The sequence below is a fragment of the Vulpes vulpes genome, chromosome 15 (assembly GCF_048418805.1).
Source record: "Vulpes vulpes isolate BD-2025 chromosome 15, VulVul3, whole genome shotgun sequence".
Lineage (NCBI taxonomy): Eukaryota > Metazoa > Chordata > Mammalia > Carnivora > Canidae > Vulpes > Vulpes vulpes.
This window is the reverse complement of record NC_132794.1, coordinates 27,913,980-27,929,907: the sequence shown is the minus strand read 5'-3', so window position 1 is coordinate 27,929,907 and position 15,928 is coordinate 27,913,980. Positions and strand designations below refer to the sequence as shown.

Sequence of the window (15,928 nt, the reverse complement as noted above, 5' to 3'; positions counted from 1 at the left end):
TGGGAAAGCTAGAATGAATTAGTGCTTTGGAGAAAATTTTCAAGGCTAAAATTATTTAACTCTTTCAAACAGTTAAGCATAATGAAATGAGCAAATTGTTAGTTCATCTCTCCTGATTTGAGGTGCTCTGAAAATGAAAATTAAATTCAAAAGAAAAATGTAGTTTGGAGAATGAGCAGAAAATTTGGGGAAGTGGCATGTCAATTTTGGGGTGAATTTCTGGTGGCTGTGACAGAGAAATATAGGCATTTCTTGTGGGAATGTGGGCACCAATTAGAAGCAAGAACAGTATAGGGCAGTGGCAGCCTTTCTGTTCACCATCTTTTCACAACATGAGGTATGGCTAAGTTTCCTGTACATATTCAACTGGATGCAATATGTACAAATAGATCCCAAATTACCATCTTCTCAATATCCACCCTGCTGCTCCCTTTGTTGAAGCCACCACTATCTCTTTTCTTAGTTTCTGTAAGAGCCCCCTAACTGATCTCTTCTCTATTTTCTAAGTCCTTTCAGTGTATTTGAAAAACAAAAGACTGAATAAATCCACTAAAATGTAACCCAGATTCTTCTTTTCTCGAAACTTTTTCAATACTAGCCCAAATCCTTATAATGACCTGGAAGCCCTCTGTGATCCTACTCTTTGTGAACACTCTTTCCCTGTGCATTCTGTTCCTCTGTTTTCTCAAACACACTAGGGGCACTCTGGTCTCAAGGATTTGGGGCTTGCCCTCCCTTCTTCCTGGAATATAATTTCATCAGGCAAACTCATGGCCAGCTCCTTCAGTTCCTTCAGGTCCTTTTTCAAATGTCCCATTCAGCACTTATCATTACCTAGCATTCTGTATATTTAACATACTTAGCTTGCTTTTTGTATGTCATCCCCAGTAAGTCAATTCTTTGAGGACAGGGATCTTTTTTTTATTCACCACTGTATTCCCAGCATATGGTCTATACTGTCTACAGTAAGCACTCATTAGATAAATTTATTGTATTGAAGAATGAATGAATGAATGAATGACCTTCTAAATCTTTTGAAAAGATTAATAAAAAAATTTCTAGATTGGGTAACTAAAAATTCTTGATGCTCAGGCACATTCTATATTAAGTAATCAAAATATTTGAAGATGGAATCCAATCATTAGTATTTCTTTTTTTATAATAAATTTATTTTTTAATTGGTGTTCAATTTACCAACATACAGAATAACACCCCGTGCTCATCCCATCAAGTGCCCCCCTCAGTGCCCATCACCCATTCACCCCCACCCTCTGCCCTCCTCCCCTTCCACCACCCCTAGTTCGTTTCCCAGAGTTAGGAGTCATTATGTTCTGTCTCCCTTTCTGATATTTCCTACCCATTTCTTCTCCCTTCCCTTATATTCCCTTAAAGTTATTCCATGGTTCAAATGTGCAACCTAGGCTGAGATGTGAACACCATTTCCAAACTTTAAAGTGCTCACAAAACTCCAGGTATCTTGTTACAATATATATTGTGATTTAAGGCCAGGAAGTCAGCACTTGTAACAGCTCCTAAAATGTCAGAACTGCTGGTCCGTATGACTACACAGAGCAGCAAGCACTTAGAACCATGTTCAACTTGACTTTGGGCCCTACAATACCTTTTAACACGATCTATGCTCTGTTTCCTCCTGACTTGTTTTGTTTTAGTTTTGGATCATAATTTATTTTAACTATTTCTCAGAAAATAAATGTGGCATAAATGCTAAATACATTAATAAGAGAACTTTTGGGGAGATTTCTTTTTTGGATGTGGAGGTGAATAACAACCATTATTGACAGCCATCATTTTTTAAATGGAAAATGTGAATTTAAAATATTACCTACATTGTGTATCACATATCTTATTTGGGGCCACTTGGTTTGAAAAGCCAGAACATTTGACTGAATTCATCTAAATTAAAGTCTGAAATCACATACCAGATGAAGAAACAAAAAGAAGTAATGGGGGAAATCCATAAGTTTAAGAAGGAAAGCTATCCCCTATAATCTTTTCTTTTTTAAAGATTTTATTTATTTATTCATGAGAGACACACACACAGAGAAGCAGAGATACAGGCAGAGGGAGAAGCAGGCTCCTCACAAGGAGCTTGTTGTGGGACTCGGTCCTGGATCCTGGGATCACACCCTGAGCTGAAGGCAGCCACTCAACCACTAAGCCACCCAGGCATCCTTCCTCTATAATCTTGAATCAAAAAAAATTTTCTTCTTCATCTTTATTTTTTGTTTTTTACTAGCTATGATACCTTGAGCGAAATATTTCACATCTATAGGACTGTTTTCTTTCAAGTAAATTGCAAGGAGAAGGCCATAAACCCTGAGTGTTAGTGTCTTGTAACTTGTTAGTGTCTGGCCTTAAGTAAGCACCTATGTATGTAAACATCTCTTCCCTTTTCTTACACCTGGTTAGGTAAGAGTTAAAATGTATCTCAGCAGTCTTGATAGGAAAAGCAATGAAGAAAGCTCTTTAATGCCACAACTATGTGTCATCCTTGTCTAGGAGCATAAATTTGCACAGCGGGCAGTGCAGTGAAAACAGCTCATAATCAACTCATCACCTCTCATCATTGCGAGGATCAAATGCAAATGGGAAAGAATGCCACTTCAGTCATTGCTAGTGAAAATTAGCATCTGTGACACTAATGGTGTCTCATTTAGTATGTATTTTAAATTTAAAAATACGGTAAAAGAAAAAAAGCTATTTCCAGAACTGCCATTATTCCAGTGTTTCCCTTTAAAATAACAGTGGTGTTTGAATCTCCTTTACTTTAAAAAAAAAAAAAAATCCTGTTAAAATTTATTAACACAGATCATTAATCCCAGCCGAATAAAGGCCAAGTTGTTCTAATTACAGTTCCAAAGTTTCATTTATCTATTCCTTTTTTATTTTTGAAGTTTCTACCATATTCCCTGAGCTGGAACAAAGGTCTATGGTTATGTAATGGTGGGCTTCTCCAGAGATTCTTATATAACATTTGTTATATTGCAGTCCTTAAAATAAAACTTAAAAATGAATTACAGTTGCATTTATATACATACATACAAACTTTTGGATGTACACACTAACAGATTTAGTGCCAAGAAAAATGAAAGTACACTGTGCTAATGAGTGTCCATACTTGAACCAGGATACATAGAGTAGACTCAAGGAACTCCATTCACTTTATAAATATTTATCAGGGGCCTACTACATTGAAGGTGGTATGCTAGATGCAGGAGGGAGATATATGGTTATACTTAATAATCTCAATATTAGGTCATGATTTTTTTGACAATTTGAATATTTTAAAAGCTGTTTTTGTTTTATAGTTCTGAGTATTTACACTGAAGTGGACACCTGGAGGGATTTTGTTGGTGGAATTCTTGTACCTAGTCAGAGACAAGAATAGAGGACTTCTAAATTCCTTTCCAACCTAAGGAGGCTCTTAAACATATGCTCTCCCTGCTTTCCATAAAATGTATTTGGTAGGGCAGCCTCGGTGGCTCAGCAGTTTAGCGCCGCCTTCGGCCCAGGGCCTGATCCTGGAGACCCAGGATCCAGTCCAACATCAGGCTCCCGGCATGGAGCCTGCTTCTCCCTCTGCCTGTGTCTCTGCCTCTCTCTCTCTGTGCCTCTCATGAATGAATAAATAAAATCTTTTAAAAAAATGTATTTGGTAATTAAGACAGAAGTAGGAGTAATATCTACACTACAGTCCTATGCTAGTAATTACAGCATTAATAATTAAGACCAGGAGTACTGGAAATTGACATATGTATGTCACATCACACAATTTTATTTTTCATCTGACTATGTATCTTTGCTCAAGTTAATTAACCTCTATGCCTTCCCATCTATGTAGCTAAATAAGAGCGATTCACAGAGTTGTTAGAAATATTGAATAAATTAGTGTACAAAAAGCTCACAATTAAAAAAAAAATTAAAAACCAAAAAACAAAAAGCTCACAATTAATAGAGAAAATAAAATAAAACATTTCAGTTAGAAAAAGTCACAGAAAATTATGTCCTATAATTTAAGCATTTATAGAATGTAATGAGGTCATATCTTTTCAAATCCGAATCCTAGATATGCCTAAAATTTTAAAAAATCACTATCAGTAGTGGGCACTAGTGATGAGGAGGCAGAAACAAACTTCAAAAAGCAAAGTACAGAACCTTGCGTGTATGTCAAGTAAAGCTATTTTTCAGTGATTAATCTAAATGTAGAGTACTTAGCCACTATTCATCAAATTTCTTTATTAATTTGGAATTTACCTATATACACCACAGAGAGTCCTGAAACACAAATTAAACTTGTTGGAACTTATTAACATTCCGGTATACATAATGGGTTTCTTTTGTAGTAACTTTCTAAGGCTTTCCTAGTTTCTCTTATACATTTCTGGTCTTACTCCCTTAACTTACACTATGAATCCCATATAACAAATATGAGTACAATTGGTCCTATTTATGAGCTATCTGAAGGAAAGATCCCATACCAAAAATGGAGAAATAGGTATAAAGAGTGAAAAAGATGACATGTTCATGATACAATTAAAGATGGTAAAACTGTATTTTAACATGTGTTTTCATTTTTTTTGAGTCACAGACATGCTATTGATAAGTCTTGTGACGTTAAGAGAATAATCATTTTGTATGTAGACTCATAATATCTATTGTTATATTTTATATCCATGAATGTTTTGAACTTTCTCACAATTATAGGACCTACTTAAAAATACTGATAACAAAGTCCTTCTCCATTGGTTTCCTTTCCAAATTAACAGTTCCATATTTTTTAACTGAAGTGATATTAGGTATACTATGCATTCACCATTTGAATTGGGTACTAGGCCACCTAAACTATAACACACAAGAGTTAACATAAACTAGATAATTCAGTAATAGGTCCCTCATTTTTTTAAAAAAAGCTTTACTTATTTATTCATGAGAGACACAGATAGAGAGAGGCAGAGACATAGGCAGAAGGAGAAGCAGGCTCCATGCAAGATGCCCGATGTGGGACTCGATCCTGGGACTACAGGATCATGCCCTGGGCCAAAGGCAGGCACTCAGCTGCTGAGCCACAAGGGGATTTCTCTTCTTTGTTTTAAATGCTGCCTTCATCTCTTTGATGATAACAGTGTGGCTGAACTATTCTTTTTATTGCCAGAGAATTCTCGTTTAGTTTTAAAAACCTTTACGATCTCCCTAAAACCTAGTATTGTCAACTCAATATTTGTTACATTTTAATTGAGTAAATTCTATATAAAATTAATCTTAAACATAAAAATGATGCTTTTAGAATTTTTTTTCTCTTTGGGAAATGCTGCTATGCTTCTCTTTGGGAAACGCCCCATATTATATTAGGGGAAAAGACAGAAATCATGATACATTATCCAGCTGTATTTTTAACTAAGATGGTTGCCTAAGTTTTTAAAGATCAGAAATCATTTATTTTTTAGTTTCCTTCAGACAGGTTGTATAGTAACTTGCAAAGACTTATAAAATATTGACCATTGTTCAATGCCACATCAATTCAGAAGTTCACAATCAATTCCCAACTTCTTTCTCTCCAAATGGGTGCCAAGCAAATAAAGACCAATAATAGATAATAAGTCAGTCCTCTGAAAAGACGTCTGACCTCAGCTATAGTTCATTCACAAGTAGATCAAAAATATGATTTATCTAGGGAACTCAAAAAATGTACAAGTATTGGAGAAAAGCTTTGAACCCAGTATTTCATAGTTTCTTTCACTTTATTAATGAAACTAATTTAGAGTTCTGCAGTAGAATCTGAATTTTGTCATCTCATGCTGTACTTTTTTAAAAAGTGGCAATTATTGTTAAGACAAAAATAGCCTAACATTCTAAATAGAACCAATTTGGCAAATCTATCAATATATGGGGTTTTGATACTTCCTAAAATATAACCCAATCCTCTCTCTAGTGAAGCGTTAGTTCAAGCGAGAGTTAGGAAAAATAATCTTTTCAACAAGCTATCATATTTTAATACAAAAAATGAAAAAAGCAAATATTTAGTATAAACATCTCTATTTTACAATTTCCTCATAATTAAACGTATTATGAGAGCTGAACACATGACGGATAAAATGCAGTCAGTCAAATAGACATTGACAACTTTATCGTCATTAAAAACGTTCAAGAATGTTTCATAATATCAATCTTTAAAATAGAGACCACCAAATTGATTTCCATGAAGTTGGATCTGAGCTCAAACTTCAGTTACAAATGTAAATGATCAAATATACACTATATGGTAAAATTACAGAGAAAATAATTGTCTAGATATTATTTAACACCTACGTTTGCAATTCAACATTTTTCAGACTTGCCATGAGGCATTCAGCCCTAGAGTTGAATTGATTTATGACTGACAAGAGAAGAACAGTGCGCGCGCGCGCGTGTGTGTGTGTGTGTATGTGTTTATTCTATTAAATGATTTGGTTTTGTTTGTGTATAAAATTACCTTACCTTTGGTTTTTGATGTTTTTCCTTCTCTGAAACATTGGATGGTTTTCTCTTCAGCATTTTGAACTCAGACTGCTCCAAGCAAGTGCACTTTCTGTTGTTACAGAAACAACTGAACGCTGTCAGCACTGTGTCTGTCTGTGATGTACAGCAGATAAGTTTGAGCCCAGTGACCTGCCACTTCCTCCTTTGGTCGGGATATGGCTTCACATCTACATGGGTAAAGTTTTTTTTTTTCTTTTCTTTTTTTTTTTTTTCAATGGTAATTCTTTGGTAACTCCTGTTCTGTATCTGTTGTCTTCTATGAGGTAGATTCCTAAATCTCACACTTGGACATGCCTGTAGTTATCATTAGGGCCATAAGGATTCAAAATAAGGATTTTTTTTTTTTAGTTTATATGAAAATAAAAAAATCTATAACACACTCTGATAGAGGGAGGAAAATATCTGAGCCAATAAATGAAATAAAACTTGAGATGTGGGTATTTTAATACTAAAAAAAAATGAAGAGAATACTCAGGGTAGTCAGTTTCATACTTCTAAGTAAACTTTATGAGATGAAATAAAGTAGACTTTATACAATACTAATCTTTTTTTAAAAAAGATTTTATTTATTTATTTGACAGAGAGAGCACAAGCAGGGGGAGAGGGAGAAGCAGGCCCCTGATAAGCAGGGAGCACGATGTGGGGCTTAATCCCAGGACTCTGGGATCATGACCTGAGCTGAAGCCTTAACTGACTGAGTCACCCAGGCACCCCAATAAACTAGACTTTATACAATACTAATCTTACTTAAAGCATGTATGCAATGTACTTAAGAAACAGTATGAATGAAATTCATATAAATAGGAATATGACTTCAGGATTCAATGATTGCGCATATTGTTACTTTTTAAAACATTACTATGTTGTCAAGACCTGATTAATATGAAAATCAATGAAACAGAACCCTGCCTTAACTAGATGTCTTTTCTGCTACAGATTGCAATGCTGTCTACTGATAATTGCTAGCCTAGCGATGATCCAATGGATCAATGGTACCTTCAAATGAAGCATCCAGTCTCTATTTAATAGGCCTGGAATAGAGCTAATATGGCTTAGAGAGAGACTTTTCTCATCAAACTAAAGGGTTTAGCATTTTTATTATAATGTCAAAACCGAGATACCCAGAAAGTAAAAGCAAAAAGTTCAAGCTTTCTTGTTAATTAGGGATTTACCAAAGGAAGACATGTGGAATGTCTAAAAGTCCAGTTATATTAAAACAGGCTTGTTAGAAAATCAACCTAGATTTCCATTTATCAAACCCCTGGGTTGAAAAGCAGTGGCACCATATTCTTAATGAGCAGCTTCTCTGGATAAAACCCAAGCTGACTTTATTTCTCAGTCTTCCCTCATACCTGTGAGCTGCCCCTTCCTGAGGCCCAGTTATAAGTGTTCAAATTTCACTAATCATTTAATGAATATTAAATTACATGTTATGTGCTGTTTGACAGTGTATTATGCCTCTTGACCAGCTTAAAAATTGTTTATGTCCTATAATAGAATTAAAGACATACTCTTAAGATTCTGGTTAATATGCTGCTTCTCCTAGATATTAAGAGCAATTATATTTTTAGGAATTATCAGACTGGTATTTTCAAAATAACACTGAGGGCTCTGAGGTTGGGTAATTCCCTAGAGGCCTGACTTAGGTTTAGGCAGTGACCTAACTATATTTTTGTTTCATTTTTTCAGGAATTGAAAGTCATGAAAAAAATATATTTCTTCTGAAACATTTGCACCCTCAGTGCCTCCCTTTCTTTACCTGGGAATAGAAATTTAATTCAATTCTGGAGTTTGATCAACAACATAAGAATGATAGTACCTGCACTTACTATAGTAATAGAGTTCAGGTGAGAATAAAAGGAAATATCAATAAAAAGCATACATATTATATGACTTAGCATTTAAATAATGTTTAATGACAAGAAATGTTTGTTGATCTTAAAGAAGTATGAAATTTCAAATAGGTTCGGGTGGTGTTTGCTATCAATTATGTTTCTACAATGATATAAAAGAATAGAGAACATTCACATTCATGGTGACACATGTGGACTAGACCATCTGCAGTTTTAAGAAGTGTTACACTCTAGCAATTTGCATAAAATCTCAATTTATGATCTCTAGGCACTCTACCATCATTAACACTAAGAAATATTTTAAAATTGCAGTAAAATTGGAATCTTTTCCTTCAGAACTACAGATGGGAAAAGCAATTTTCTAACCTTCTCTACTACCCAGGAAAAATATTTTCTGGAGATATTAAAAGACATGTGAAGTCCTATCACAATCTATGTTAAATGACTTGGTCTTCAAAAAATCTTAGGTGGTAAGGTAGCAGCAAGTGTTTTTTCTTTTGCTTCTGTTTTTTTAATGAATTATCTACTGTGTTATGGAATCTTAGGGCCACTAGGATATTTAATGAGTAATCAAAATGACCCAGCAAATTCAAAAGTCAAAGGTAGGACAAGAATGGGATAAAGAGTTAGTATTGAACACACCTAACTCCCTATCATGATTAAACCACTAACCCACATGTTGCTTAAGACATGTTCTGAAGCAGGGAAATTGCAAAACAACAGTCTGTGTGCTTTGTTTTCACAAATTACCTTAATGGTCTTAGAACCTGGGCAGGGTGAAACTTGGGACTTTGTGGCTTATATTTAGGTCACTATTTCTGCGTCACAGAGAGTGAGTCAAAATTTTAAAGAAATTGCAATCAAATAGCTTTTGGGGTATATTTTAGGAGAAAATGAAGTAAGCATTAAAGAGTTGTTTTAACAATTCAACAAATATTTATTAGTGGACTGCTAATACATGAATTATCAATTTCAAATCAGAAAAGTATAGGTGAAAGATTCTGATTTCTTTATTGCCTGAGGACCTCCATTTTTCTTTGCTTCCTGGCAAAGTCCTCAGGTTGAGGACTGAAATTACAAATTTTTTGATTAATCATAGTCTATACTTCAGGCACTTATATTTGTTCAATAGAAGGGGGTGTTTTTAAATCCAATCTTTTAAAATGGGACCATAATCCCCACACCACCTTAATGGGTACACCTCAAATACCTGGACTTTGTCACAGCAAATCTAATGCTTCTGTGTATTACTGGGGTGACCATGACCAAAAGCTGTTTTAGTAACTATGACTTAAAATACTCCTGACTATACCTCAAATGCATTGTTGGAGAAGGACAACAGAGAAATATCTTCTGAGAACTTGAAAAATAAGAGACATAAGATTGTCATTGTGAAGTACAACTCTGAAATTAACATTTAATGTAAGATAGATTATCTTATAGAAAAAATGGATTGCATTTCATCTGGGTCTACAGAATTTAGTCACTTGTGATAAAGAAAAGAAAGAGTCAATCATAAAAACAAGTTAAACTCGATTGTTTGGTTTTTCTTTCTGGCTCCCGAAAGCAGGTTTCTCTCTATAGAATAGAGAAGGGAAATTTATAGAAAGAAACCAAGTGGGGCTGCTGTGTTCTTGTCTGTTTATGGTTGCTGGAAGTGGAGACTATCCTACAAATCCTAACTCTACTCAGGATTTCTTAAAGCAAATACAAATATCGATCTGATGAAGTTCTTGCAGTTCTTTCCTCAATAATTCTGTTGGTAGTTTCAAAGTCATTTTGGCCATATAAAACATACTGAGTGTTGTACTCCCCAGATATTTAGCTTATTCTTGCAATATAATGGATAAAACACCTCCTCCTTGTTTAGACTTGGGTGTTTACAGAGAAATGGTGGTATGGATATCCCCCAGACCTACAGTGGGGATGAAGGTGGTGGGGATGGGGAGAGGAATGGTGATTCTCTGTAAATCTCTTCCATTTCTTCACTCTCTGAGGTCATTTATCCATTCCATCTCTGGAGTCCCTATTTACTAACCCTTTTCTGTAAGGGACCCACCCCCTTCCCTAAGCTCTTGAAATCTCTCCTAATGTCTTATTAATTAAAAATCCTTACAGTGACTTTTCTGCTTTGCCCAGGGATCTGCTTTACAGAATGAAGAAAAGTTGATGAGGAGATAACTGGGAAAAGAGAAAGTTCTGATCCTACTAACAGGAGCTGTTAAGATGATGGGAGGTATAGAGGTTTGTTTTTCCCAATGAGGCCTGAAATTAAGCATACGTATCACAAGGATTATATTCTTCCAGGAACTCATATCAAGTCTATATTAGAAATTAATTTTTCACCTATTAATTTCTCCTTGTGATATGATGCTTTACCTGAGTTTTGTAACAGAGTTCTCATACATTTATTAACAGTGATAGGGTGAAGACCAAACCATTTAGGAAGGTGAGAAGAAATCTTACTCATTTTGCTTCACATAGAGAAAGGAGTGTAACAGATGCAAATATTTGGTAGAGCTTCAGTGAACTTCGAGTATCTTAATTCTCTTACAAGATAATCCATCATATGGAGATGGATGCATCAAGCAAGTTTAGTTGAATTTCAGTAAACAATATATTTGTCTAACTGCTTCTCTTTATTTTTTGATTTTAAGCTCAGTGAGTAACGTTCTAATGATGATTTGGTTCCTTGGGTAGGTCTGTCTACAAGAGCAAATGCATTGTTCAAATGGACATCAAGTACCTGAAAATCTACACTTGTATTTCTTACTATAAATTAATGAATTGCCATCGTGCTTAATTGGAGTATGTCCCAAGAAAGGATCCACTCTTGATATCCTCAAAACTATCCTTCTGAGAGAGAAGGGCTGCTGGTCAGGCCCTAGATACCTTAGGAAGCCTCTTGAGAGAGAGTCTTGTGGCCTGTGATACTATTTCATATTTTAAATTTCCCAAAAGATAATCAAGAAAATTATCTCATTATCTTAATTGTAGAATAAATAGAGAATAGAGATAAATAAAAAGGATGAGTGGTCTAAGATAAATGGGGAACCTAAAGAATCATACAGTAAGAAACTGCCTTGAAGGAGACAAAGAAAGTCTTAGATCATATCTTTGCCTGCCTGGCAAGATGTTGGAAAACAATATAAGAGAATACTTAGTAAACAAAAATTAGGTGTACCAGTTCCAAAGTGACAAAAATAATTAGGGGAACTAAATTCAAAATAAGTGCAAATTATTCAGATTATTAAATAAATTATAAATATATACTTTCTAGGTGGTTGCCACAAGTAATAAAATAAAGTTTTATTTATCTATTTATGATTCAGAATTACAATATTCATGAAGTAATCTTATTCTCAAAGTTGATAATACTAATGAGTATCAATTTTGAGTGCTTATTATACGCTTAGCATTATGCTTAGTCCTTTACCCATAATTCCCATGTAATCCTTAGAAAATCTCCATGAGCTGCTCTAATGTTACCATCCTCAATAATAAGGCGAAGTTAGGTAAAGTGTTCTAGTTTGCACAGGTAGGAAGTGATAGAATCATGATTCAATCCAAAGCCTCAGCTCATAATCATCATTCTCTATCATAGTTATACCTTTGTGTAAATAAAGACCTGCTATAAAAGAGAAGTGATTTATTTGGGGATTAGGTTCTAAATGGTAAAGGCTGAAAGAAGAGTAATGCTTAGCTACTAGTTGGAGACAGTGTTTAAACATTATGTGTGTAAAAGAATTTGAAACCAGTAAGTGTGCAAACATCTAGAACCCTCTTTAAGACTCAGAACCACAGGGGCATCTGATACCACTTCATTTTCCTACTTTAACCCAAGCTATCTGTTGTGACTCTAAGAAGAGTTAAGAGCCCTTCAATGCTATCTTTAATAATAATCTCATGCTTATAAAAATCAGAGTAGGAGCGCAAATTAGACGTGTCCAGATTTTGTCAAATTCCCTAGGTTCCGAAGTGCCCTGATGATGGCTTTTGATAAAGTATTATTTTTTTTAAGATTTTATTTATTGGGGATCCCTGGGTGGCGCAGCGGTTTGGCGCCTGCCTTTGGCCCAGGGCGCGATCCTGGAGACTCGGGATCGAGTCCCACGTCGGGCTCCCGGTGCATGGAGCCTGCTTCTCCCTCTGCCTGTGTCTCTGCCTCTCTCTCTCTCTCTATCATGAATAAATAAATAAAATCTTTAAAAAAAAAAAAGATTTTATTTATTTATTCATGGAGACACAGAGAGAGAGAGAGAGAGGCAGAGACACAAGCAGAGGGAGAAGCAGGATCCATGCAGGGAGCCTGATTTGGGACTCGATCCTAAATTAGGCTGGTGAGTTTTTGATGTTTAAATATAGATCATACTTGTAACTTCAAATGCTCAAATATTTCGGGTTTATTCTTTCCTCTGTTCCAAGGTGGTCTGGTTATTCTCTAAGTATACAAGACTGAAGCTGAAATGGAACTTCTCAATCCTCTCTTGATTTGGATACTCTGTAGCCTGAGTCTCACATCTTTAATGTTGTCTATGCTCTCATCTGCAGAAATACACTTCCTAAGTGGAAGTGTTCTAGATCCTTCACATGTGAATGCTATTTTGACTGGAAATAGAATTCTAGCCTCATTTTTTTCCTTAGAATTAATAAGGTCTCTCTCTTATTCTTTAAATTCTACAGTTGTTATTGAGAAGTGTAATGCCATTGTGATTCTTGGTTTATTGTATCGAGACTCTTTGTCTTCCTCTATATTTCACATTTATCCTTCATATGTCCTAAAATCTCATATTATGTGCCTTGATATGGCTTATTTTTACATTCTCTGTACATTTATTCAGTAGCTCTTTCAAAATGGAAACATGCAACTTTCTGGTCTGTGTTTTTTTTTTTTTTTAATTTTTATTTACTTATGATAGTCAGAGAGAGAGAGAGAGAGAGAGAGAGAGGCAGAAACACAGGCAGAGGGAGAAGCAGACTCCATGCACCGGGAGCCTGACGTGGGATTCGATCCCGGGTCTCCAAGATCGTGCCCTGGGCCAAAGGCAGGCGCTAAACCGCTGTGCCACCCAGGGATCCCTGGTCTGTGTTTCTTTAATAAATTCTTCATCTCTTTTTTTCTGTTCTTTCTGGAAATCTAATCAGTCCATTTTAGACATCCTGGATGTCTTAGAATTCCTGAAAAGATTCATGGGTAAACAGAAGAGGAACATAAAATATCTGGAATACCAGCATAGCTATCAGAAGGAATTAGAAAGGCTGACTTCGAAGGAAGGCATCTCGGAACAGTTTGGTGAAGCATCAGGCAGACAGGCTTAACATCCGAAGGTAACACAGCAAGTCTTCCATCGTAGTAGTTCCCAAAAGCAGCTACTTAAAAATCTGGATCTCTATTTGACAGAAGACTGCTTTACTTTTAATAGTATCCCAATCTTCATTGTCGTACATGGAAATAAATTGGTTTTGCATTAGAAAAAAAAAATGATGGATACTCTCATTGTTTTATACGTCTCTGTTTTCTATTTCTTTTTCATTTTCGTGTTGTTGTTTTTTGTTTGTTCGTTTGTTTTTTACTTTCTAGGAAATTCCATTACTTTTTCTACTAAGGAACTAATAATCATTTTTAATTAATATTTTATTTTGCAAAAGTTCTGATTCCTTTTTCACAACATTCTGTAGTTTTATTTTTAATAAAGCATTAAAAATGAAATCAACTGTTATTAAAAAATATGGGCAATCTTAAAAATAATAATTAATAAAACTATTAAGTGAAAAGAAACATTCCAAAAAGAATTACATGTAGCATGATGCTCTTAAAAAACAAAGACCCCAAAAACAAAAAACAAAAAGCACATATACACAGTTTGAAAAAAGAAAGAGTAAAGAACATAGCATTTAGTATAATGATTCACTCAGGGTAGGGGATGCAGCATTGATAGATATAGGTTATTTTTGAGGTCTTATTTTGAGGTTTTATTTCAGAGGTATATTTTAATAATAGTATATTATTAAAACTAACTAAAGAAAGTGGGACTTGGGTGCCTGGTTGGCTCAGTTGGTTGGCCATCTGCCTTCAGCTCAGGTCCTGATCCCAGGGTCCTGGGATTGAGCCCCACTTCAGGCTCCCTGCTCAGTGGGGAGCCTGCTTCTCCCTCTCCCTCTGTTTGTGCTTTCTCTCTGTCAAGTAAATAAATAAAATCTTGAAAAAAAAAGAAAGAAAGTCTTGAAAAACATTCTGTTCTTAATTCTTGGTAAGGGGTTAAAATATACTAGGTAAGAAGATGCACTTGTAGACTACCTGAGTTCAAATCCTGGCTCTGCCATTTAGTAAGATGCTCTTGGCAAGTTACTTGGTCTTTTTATAAAATGGACATGATAGTAGTGCATACCTCAAAGGGAATACTATGATGATTAAGTAAGATTTTATTATAAAATTAGTAAAAACATGTCTGGCATGAACTAGACACTAAGAACTAAATATATACATGGACTATGTTCTCTTTCTGAGGTTATTAATTATCATTAATTTTCTTTTCCTTCTGTCCCTTTCATCGTCTTTGTTTTTCTCTGATTTCTTTCTTCATTTGCTTTGATCTCTTTCATGTTTGAGGCTTTCTTCAAATGTCTAGCTATCTTCAGCTGCTGGTACATCCCAAAGAGCATGGTATGAAAATCCTCACTAGAAACCCTGTGAATGGGTGGCTTTATTAGGTGATCAGGCAACAAAGAAGCCTTTGCGCAGAAAACCCACAAGGGCAGTTTCTGGAGTTCTATTCTCTGAGATCATTCAGGTTCACAGGTACAGTAATCCTGTCCTGGGAGGGCTGTGGGGGAGAGGAGGTAGCTTTCTTGAAGTTTTCAAATGCTGAAGCTCTCAGAGAATCTTTGGTGCACACTGACTCACTGCACTGCAGCATGCTTTTCTGCAGGTCCTGAGACTGCCACTTGCTCCAATCCTTCCTCCACATTCCATTGTCCCTGACACTAGCTGGCATCTCTCCTCTCATCTTTTTATTTTATTTTATTTTTTGAAAATATTTTATTTATTCATTCATGAGGGACACAGAGACAGAGGCAGAGAGAGAGAGGCAGAGGGAGAAACAGGCTCCCTGTGGGGAGCCCAATGCAGGACTCGATCCCAGGATCCCAGGATCAGGACCTGAGCCAAAGGCAGACTGAGCCACCCAGGCATCCTTCCTCGCATCTTTTTACCAAGTGTTTTTGTTGATGTGGGTTTTCATCTTTATAGTAAATGTATACAGATAATACAACATATTTAAGCAAAGTCTAGTTTTGTCAACTGTGTTTCTTCACATTTTTATCATCTTTGATTCTCATTCTGTCCTTTAAAACATTTACGTCTCTTTACCTTATTTGCTAAGCTACTAATTATATGGAACATCTAATAACAAAAAAACAGATCCCTGTCACTACTACTCCTACCTTATAGTTTTTAAGATTGACATAGGACTTGGCTACTGGCATGACATGGTAGAAAGAAGCCAGGCCACAAACATGAAGCTTTTCCATGGCAAGTC

General features: G+C 35.5%; 1 protein-coding gene and 1 long non-coding RNA gene across 2 annotated transcripts in view; one reads left to right on the top strand and one right to left on the bottom strand.

The window, feature by feature from the left end:
- Positions 1–15,928, bottom strand: part of SAMSN1 (SAM domain, SH3 domain and nuclear localization signals 1) — a 139,623-nt gene that overhangs the window by 42,289 nt on the left and 81,406 nt on the right. The window lies entirely within an intron of this gene.
- LOC140595818 (uncharacterized) overlaps positions 6,550–15,928 on the top strand; it is a 144,641-nt gene continuing 135,262 nt past the window's right edge. The window contains exon 1 of the long non-coding RNA XR_011997704.1: positions 6,550–6,712. This is a non-coding gene — a long non-coding RNA (uncharacterized lncRNA). The remainder of the gene's footprint in view (positions 6,713–15,928) is intronic.